Source organism: Poromitra crassiceps (assembly GCF_964638095.1).
Source record: "Poromitra crassiceps genome assembly, chromosome: 4".
NCBI classification, from domain to species: Eukaryota; Metazoa; Chordata; class Actinopteri; order Beryciformes; family Melamphaidae; genus Poromitra; species Poromitra crassiceps.
Genome location: NC_139626.1, coordinates 71,841,005 through 71,849,576, shown reverse-complemented (window position 1 = coordinate 71,849,576; position 8,572 = coordinate 71,841,005). Strand labels below are relative to the sequence as shown.

At 43.5% G+C, this 8,572-nt stretch overlaps 1 pseudogene across 1 annotated transcript in view; it reads left to right on the top strand.

Annotated features, from left to right (window-relative positions):
- Positions 1–7,802, top strand: part of LOC310775933 (coagulation factor XIII A chain-like) — a 20,055-nt pseudogene extending 12,253 nt beyond the window's left edge. The window contains exons 6-15 of the transcript in view: positions 367–474; positions 714–858; positions 1,681–1,867; positions 2,034–2,137; positions 3,157–3,245; positions 3,387–3,540; positions 4,419–4,694; positions 5,427–5,587; positions 6,388–6,485; positions 7,661–7,802. The product of the transcript in view is annotated as a coagulation factor XIII A chain-like (transcript). The remainder of the gene's footprint in view (positions 1–366; positions 475–713; positions 859–1,680; positions 1,868–2,033; positions 2,138–3,156; positions 3,246–3,386; positions 3,541–4,418; positions 4,695–5,426; positions 5,588–6,387; positions 6,486–7,660) is intronic.
- The last annotated feature ends 770 nt before the right edge of the window (positions 7,803–8,572 follow it).

Genomic DNA, 8,572 nt, shown 5'->3' with positions numbered 1-8,572 from the left:
ACAGCAACAATAAGGCATAGTTGTGGGTCACTGGTTGAGCACAATACATGTCAATTTCAGTCAAAAACAAGGTGTGGTGCCTTGACTCCTTTCTAGAGTTGATTTGGTTTCTAATAGACCCTTTTCACATGGGCCATTTTGTGTGGAAATGGCAGGGTAAACACAGGTGCAAGCAACACACTAATGAGGGTTTCCAACTTCCATGATTGGAAACCCTGGGTCTATTGTGGGAGTCACTGAAATGAACTCAACTCCTACCTGAAATCACTACAATTCATACAGTCAGTATAATGCAAAAGATGTGTTTTGCCAACTGAGGATTTTTCTTTCTTTCTTTCTTTCTTTCTTTCTTTCCTTCCTTTCTAGTTTGACTATGGAGTCCTGGATGCCTGCATTTACATCATGGACAGAGCTGAGATGCCGATCACCAACAGAAGAGACCCCGTCAAGGTGGCCAGGATTGCTTCTGCCATGGTGAGAAAACACAGACATACCTATACAGATGGGTAGGATATACAGATAAACAGGGTTTACAGTGAGATGTTACAGTTACAATTTCCCATTTTGGCAGACTCTTTTATCCAAAGTGACATATACACATGAGAACTTAGGTTAGGGAGGTTAGCATAGGTCTAGATTTAGGTTTAGACATTATCCGCTACATTTCATCAGAACTAACAGTGAACTACTGACTTGCTGTCTGTCCTTCCCAGCTGAACTCCCGTGATGATGGAGTGTTTTTTTTTTTGTAACTTTATTTTTAAGGTTTTTAACTGGAGTGGTGACTACACCTACGGTGTGGCTCCCACCTCCTGGACCGGCAGCACGGAGATCTTACTCAACTAGGGCTTTCAGGTGGTATTAACACCGCATTTGGCGGCCATATTGGAAGCTCCTCAGCTCTCGGGCAAAAGTGGCTCAGAGCAGCTGATTAATGTAAAACTCAGCCATCTTGAATAACTAAATAGACATGTTTACTCTCTCAAATCTCTTTTTGACTGGGAACTGATCATTTCCCTATACGGATCATACATCTGATCAATTACCTATACTCATCAATTTTGTGTTTGAATAATGTGAGCTTGTTAGCTAGCTACCGTAGCAGCTTACACTGTAGCTGTCTGCTATCATCCATTTACAGGGACTAAGAACAATTACATGTGAAGGTAAAAACAGGGTTCCTCCACATTTTCCATTTCAAAATTCCATACTTTTCTAGACTCAAATTTCCAGAATTTTCTGTCAGGCCATATTTGACATCTGAGTACACAAGGGTGTCACTTTGTGTTGAAAAGTGGTGGGACATGTCCCCATTGTAAATGACACCTATGGCCACACCACAATCTGGAGGCTTTGGGGTTGAGCCTCAGTGAACGCTTGGACTTTGAAGAACTTCGCATGTGAAGCTCTGACAGAATTGACTCAGTGGCTCACAGAGTTTGACAGCTACATGACAGGTTTGAGGTTGAGGGTTCGAGCTTCAGTCAGTTAGAGAATTATGAAAATGGACACCCAGACGAAAGACTGAAAAGCTCTGAGAAATCCTGTCCTAACAAGTGTGACAAAGTGGCTCACAGAGTTGGATTACTGCCCAGCAGTATTGAGCTCGTGGGTTCGAGCCTCTGTCAGCTTTGAGGTCATGGGTTTGAGCCTCAGTCAGTTTTAAACGGCGACATCCAGACAGTTTATTCATTAAATTGTGGCTCTGTTTTGGCTCATTGTCTGCAGTCCTGCGCTGTCTGGGCATCCCGTCCCGGGTCGTCACCAACTTCTACTCAGCCCATGACAACGATGGCAACCTGAGGACCGACATCATCCTGGATGAGAACGGCAGGATCGACCGCAACCGCACCAGAGACTCCATCTGGTACCACCGCAATCTTCAATTTAGCTCTCTATAGTCATTTCCAATCTGAGACTTCTTACATGACTGTTATTCAATTGGTAGGCTAACACCATTTTAAAAGTACATTATGAAACAGATTTGTGTTATAGCCTAGTACTGATTTCAGTATTGAACATGATGTTGTCAGGAACTACCACTGCTGGAACGAGTGCTTCATGTCCAGACCAGACCTGCCTCCAGGACTTGGAGGCTGGCAGGCTGTGGACGCCACACCTCAGGAGACCAGCGATGGTGAGGATGAATGAAGAGTTTGATTTCAACATCAAATAAGATATCCACTATTTGGAGAGAGAATAAAATAATAAAAGAGAATAAAAAGAAAATGGTTTTCAAGTAATAATGAACATTAGGGGCATAGGCTGTTAACATTGGAGAACCTTTGCTCACACACAGGTGTATAATCACCTGAAAATATGAATCGTGTATTTGTTACCTCAGAATTAGTCTTTTATATCTACATAAAGTGTGGGTCCTCGCTTGGAGCACATGGGACAAGTTAGTCCTGAAGCCTTTATGTAAGAAAGCCATGCCCCGAACTCATTTGCTTGGTCGCCGCAACTGCTTCTTCCTGAAAAAGTGCAGGTAGTAAAAAAAATAAATTGTTAAGATTAGGGTTAGGGTGTGAAAATAGGGCAACACAGGGTTTGCTCCGTCCTGTGGCTTAATGGGTAAGGTGCTTGGCTTCCAATCTGAGGACTGGGGTTCGATTCCAGGTCAAACCACACACATTTTTGTTAGACATTAGGTTTAGGCACAAGTACAACAATGTGCTTAGGGTTTGGTTATGGTCGTGGCTAGATAAGAAAACCTGAACCCTAATCTTAACCACATCTCACACGTTTTCAGGAAGAAGCAGTTGCGGCGACCAATCAAATGAGTTCGGGGCGTGGCTTTCTTACAGAAAGGCTTAAGGGCTCTTAGCGAGCCTGGCCGCCATGTTTCTACAGTAGCCTAGATCGGACAAACCAAACACTGACTCTAGAGAGGGCCTTTTGCATTTTTTGCAGCCATTCGTAGTCACACGTAGAGGTATTCAGTTGGTTGCAATCTGCAACCTCACCGCTAGATGCCACTAAAACGAAATCCTTTAAGCTCTCTCTCTCTATATATAAGCTATCTCTATATATAAGCTCTCTATATATTTAAGCTCTCTATATAAACAAATGTAGTGCTTTTGAGTCTGGTTAAAAGTGAATATAATGTGTTGATGGCACATCAATATTTAATCTACTCCTCCATTATCCACCAAGGGATGTACAGGTGTGGACCTGCATCAGTCCAGGCCATCAAACATGGACAGCTGTGCTTCCCGTTCGATGCTGCCTTTGTGTTTGCTGAGGTGAGCGCTTTTAAACCACAAACCTTTCAACATCAATTTCTATAGATTTGTCTATTATGGCTGGAGAAGTGGAAACCACCGGGCCTCAACATCAGAAGGTTGATTTCGGGGACTCTGTCCGTCCTTTGCTTGTCCCCACAGGTGAACAGTGATGTGGTCTTTTATTCCCGGAGTAGAGATGGCACCCTGGAGCCGGTCAAAGTGAACCGGGCCCACATCGGACGCTTGATTCTGACCAAAGCTGCGGGCCTGGAGACCCGCCGCGAGATCACCGAGCTGTACAAGTTTCCTGAAGGTCAGAGAGGACTGGAGGGGAGGAGGGAAGCGAGAGGCAGCATAGGCGTGCCAAGAAAAGCCAAAACTAAAGTAGACTCCTGAATGAAAATCATCTCATTCATGACAACAAAGCAGCAGCTAATTTTGAACCAGAAAGTGAAACAAAATCCACTTTTATGGTTTTCGCTGTCCATGAACGGTGTTGGGCAAGTTACTTTCAAAATGTAATATACTACATATTACTAGTTACTTTCATTTGAAAGTAATACGTTACTTTACAATATTACTTTCTGTGTAGAGTAACTCGTTGCTTATTACACATTACTTTCACCAAAACAACAGCAGCAGCAGAATGACATTGCCATCCCGAAAAATAATTTCAACTGCCTTGAAATCAGTGTAAACCATCCAAAATTCTAAATTCTATTGTCATCTATAGTGTTTTTTTTGGCATAAAAACACAGTTAGGAAATGATTGTATCTTTTTTAAATATGTGCTTTTATTTAATAAAATGTAACTCAATTTGTAACTTGAGTTACTTGACAAAGTAACTGGCATAATATTACTGAAATCCTATAAGTAATAAGTTATATTACTGAGTTACTGCTAAAAGTAATATATTACATGTAATATGTTACTTTTCTAATGAGTTACCCCCACAGGCAGTAATTCAATCAATGCCTTTGATATAAATCTGCTTTCTGCTTTTTCTTCTTATTACAATGATGGCAGACAAGAAGGGAAACAACAGACTCTTAAATCTTGAGAAAAATGGCAACCCAGACATTTGGCACAAACATAGAAAAATGGCGGTATATGCCCCTCGAAGAGAGGATATATATAGAGAGAGATTATTGCTGTAATCTCTATAATCATCTTTTCCTGCTCCGACCCAGGCAGCAATGAGGAGCGCACGGTCCTGGAGAAGGCGGAGGAGTACGGCTGCCACCGGGACAAGTCGGAGCTGCCTACGGCCGATGTGGAGCTGGTCCTGCCCACGCTGGAGGTCAGCGTGGGCGACGACTTTGAGTTCAGCCTGGAGCTGGTGAACAGCAGCGACGAGCGCCGCACCGTGGACGCCTACATCAGTGGGAGTGTAGTGTACTACACCGGCGTCACCGTCTCCGACTTCCTGTTCAAAACCCCCAGAGTCAGCATTGAAGCCAACACAAGTGAGTAAGGGAACAGGAAGTGGAGTGATGTGCTGCAGAAGCTGTTTCCTGTTTGGACATCATTCATGTGTCAGTCGTGTGTGTCAGTCGTGTGTGTGTGTGTGTGTGTGTGTGTGTGTGTGTGCCGAGTATCGGTTTTGTAGTCCAATCGTCTCCTTTCTCTTCTTTCACAACAGAACAAAAGCCTACTACATTGTTGTCAAAATAAATACCAAAAATACACCTAAATTAGGCTATGCTTTGATATTTCAGACAACACTCTGCTGTTGTTCTATTGGCTCTTTGTTTTAACAGTGTATTTTTTTTGATGCAGGATGAGGCTGTTTAGCAGAGAGTGCTAGTGTTCATGTCTTCACTGCACCCTTATCCCCGTTTATATCTTAAAAAATAAAAAAAATTATGATAATACCCCCCTTCCCCCCATGACGCTTTGGCGACCCCGAGTGGGGTCCCGACCACCAGGTTGGGAATCAGTGAACTGCTACACAGCATCAAGAATACTATCCGCAGAACTGCTAGAAAAACATTTAAAATTAGTAAATCAACCATCACGATTTGACACAATTTCCCTGTATAAGCATAAACAATTATTGGCCCATGGCTTAGAAGTGGTATTTTCATCATAATGTATCCAAATATGACACATTTGATCAGGTCTGCACTAGAGCCAAACCTGGGACTGCGAGTGGAACCAACACCAAAACTGTGTGTGTTGTGTTTGTGTTGTTGCAGGTGTGAAGGAGGTGATGCAGGTCCAGTCAAAGAGCTACATGAGGCAGCTGGTGGAACAGGCCAACCTCCACTTCATCGTCACCGGGAAAATCAAGGAGACTGGCAAGATCGTCTCCGCCATGAAAGTCGTCACTCTGCACAATCCCAAAATCTTGGTCAAGGTCAGACTGGTTTACATTACGCTTCACACAGAGTCTTGTTTGACCTGGTTAGACCCAACACATTAACACCGAGTCTGGTTTGACCTGGTTAGACCCAACACATTAACACAGAATCTGGGTTGACCTGGTTAGACCCAACACATTAACACAGAGTCTGGTTTGACCTGGTTAGACCCAACACATTAACACAGAGTCTGGTTTGACCTGGTTAGACCCAACGCATTAACACAGAGCCTGGGTTGACCTGGTTAGACCCAACACATTAACACAGAGTCTGGTTTGACCTGGTAAGACCCAACACATTAACACAGAGTCTGGTTTGTCCTGGTTAGACCCAACACATTAGCGAGTTGACCAGGTGCAAAAAAGATGGCACCCTCCTGGTTTGATGGAATCTAGAGTTTTTCCACAGCTCAGTGTCCAGCTGTCAACATGCAAAAGTACCTGTTGTACATTGCATTGTGGGATATGCTGGAGATGCAAATGATATCAAATGAGGGTATCTGCCATATTAATGCATGTAATCTACTCAGCACTGGGTAGGCTAATGTATATTTTAGTTATTTACACTATTTTCTTCTGAGGGCATATGCAAAAGTTAAGAGTTATTATCAGTCAAACTCAATTTATATAGCACCTTTTAAAAATAAAATAGAACATAGATACAAGACAATAATGAAAATCAGAATGCAACACATTTTTTTTGAATACGGAACACTATTTTGTTGATTAAAATAACCTTTGAAAGTTGATTTGAACTGTATAATATCCTGCTTGCATGTGCTCTGTCTGTACTGTAGGTGACCGGCTTGGCCAACCCCTTCAGCTTCAACCTGGAGGGCGTTTATATTCGCATGGAAGGACCTGGAGTCATGTCACCCAAATTAAAATATTACAGGTGAGCTGTGAGCACATTGAGCACACAAAAATACCAATCCTTTATGTTGCATTACCGCCTCCTGGATTTATCCATCCACTGTTTCCCTACATGCTGTCCCTTTTCTCGCCTTCCTGCTCTTCTCTTTTAGTTAAAAAAAATTGGCTAAGTTGTGTGTGTGTGTAAATTGGCTAAGTGGGTTCTGTGGTGGTGGTGTCTGTCTGTGAGAGTCCGAGCCGTCGAGTGGCGAGGGAGGTCGGCATGCTGGCATGAGAGTTCTGGGAACACAGAGGTCGAATAGGAGAGCGAGGCAGCCGGAGGGAGGAGCATTGAGGAGGGGGCGGACCCCCAAGTCTGGAATTTGTGTAATATTCTGTGAGAGGCAGCAATGCGCCACAAGGCACCCCAGTCTGCCGGAAACCCATTGGTAGAAGAAGAAGGTGTCTATTTGTCTGTGGCGGTGTCATGATTGTGTGATGTCACTTGAACAATTGTGATGTCATCAGTGATGTCACTCGAGGAACTGCGATGTCATCAGTGTCTTAGTTGAAATTGGCTCTGTGGTGGTGGTGTGTGTCTGTCTGTGGCGGTATCAGTCTCTAGAGAGTCTCCACCCTAGAAATCAAGCTGGATTCCTAGTGATGGAAACCAGCCTTGCTTTCTGCCCCCTCTGGTGGTTAGGGTTAGGCATTGCATTTATCTGATTGTATACCTACTAGAGATGTGCGGATGAGCTTTTATGCCATCCTAATCCTAATGTATGCATGCATCATTGACCATATATGGACGAAAAGTGGAGAGCACATGGCTGAATTGTTTGGTTTACGGCCGTGGGTCCTTTGGGGGATCTACAATAGGCGACTAAGAATGTGCCTGACGAAAAATGTAGCTTAAAATACGTTCATAGACTAGAGAACGTAATTAATATTATTTTTCCTCATTAATGCTACATTGTTTCAACCGCCCGCAACCCATCCGCTATTAATCAGAATGTTTATTTTTATGATCTGGCCCGCCCGGGGCGGGATATCCGCGGTCAGCGTGGTTATAACTGCGGCCCGCGCATCACTAATACCTACATAATATTGGTTTTCAGGGGGGGGCGATTATTAAAATGAATTATTATTCAGGGGGGGGGGAATAATTAAGCACAGTACTGATGGTCTCTAACCTGGGCCCTGATGTTTCCTCCTCAGTCTGATCACAGGAGGCTCCTCTCTGACCTGGACGGAGACGTTCACCCCCCGCAGGGCGGGTCCCAGCCGGCTCATCGTCAGCCTGGACTGTGCTGCTCTCAGGCAGGTGTACAGGGAGGTGTCCCTCACCATCGCCCCCTGAGGAAGCAGGTATACGGGGAGGTGTCCCTCACCATCCACCCCTGAGGAGGCAGGTAGACGGGGAGGCATCCCTCACTATCGCCCCCCTGAGGAGGCACCTCCTTCAGCTCAGTCATAGTCCAGCTGCCTGATTGTAGTTCTTTAGGTTAACAGCTTCCATTTTTATAAAAAGGCACAGCTTCAGCATTTATCATCAGCATGATGATGATGAGAGTAACTGAATTAAAACTCTAGTTACTGAGCTTGAGTGGATTTTTATTTGATTTTTTAAGAAATAGCTTACTGCTTTTTTGAGGAATAACATGCAAATATGCTTTCACGCCTGAATGCTGGAATGTTTCAATGAGTTATCACAGCTTTTTTTGTCATATTACTACAATAAGATCTGTTATTTACATTAAAACCTGATTTTGAACATCTTTATGATGTTCACATTCAAAAGTAAATAATTACTTGAATACTAGCCTACAATTGCAATGAAGTATGTGTTTCTACTGAAGTAAAAGTATCTAGTCCTCTAAAATGTGTTTCTTCACATGATCCTTTTTCTCTGTAGAAGACAGAGCACAAAATATCAACCAAATAAAGCAGTGACATGCATCATGTGTTGACAGTAGGCTATGTTGTTTTGTGTGTGTGTGTGTGTGTGTGTGTGAAAAAAGTTGCTGTCTGGATTCATGAAGTGCTTCAGTTCTCATAGAAGCCCCAGACAGCCGTGAGGTGGTGGCTTTAGCTCCCTTGCCTTGCCTTTAGCTGCCTACAATTCCACAA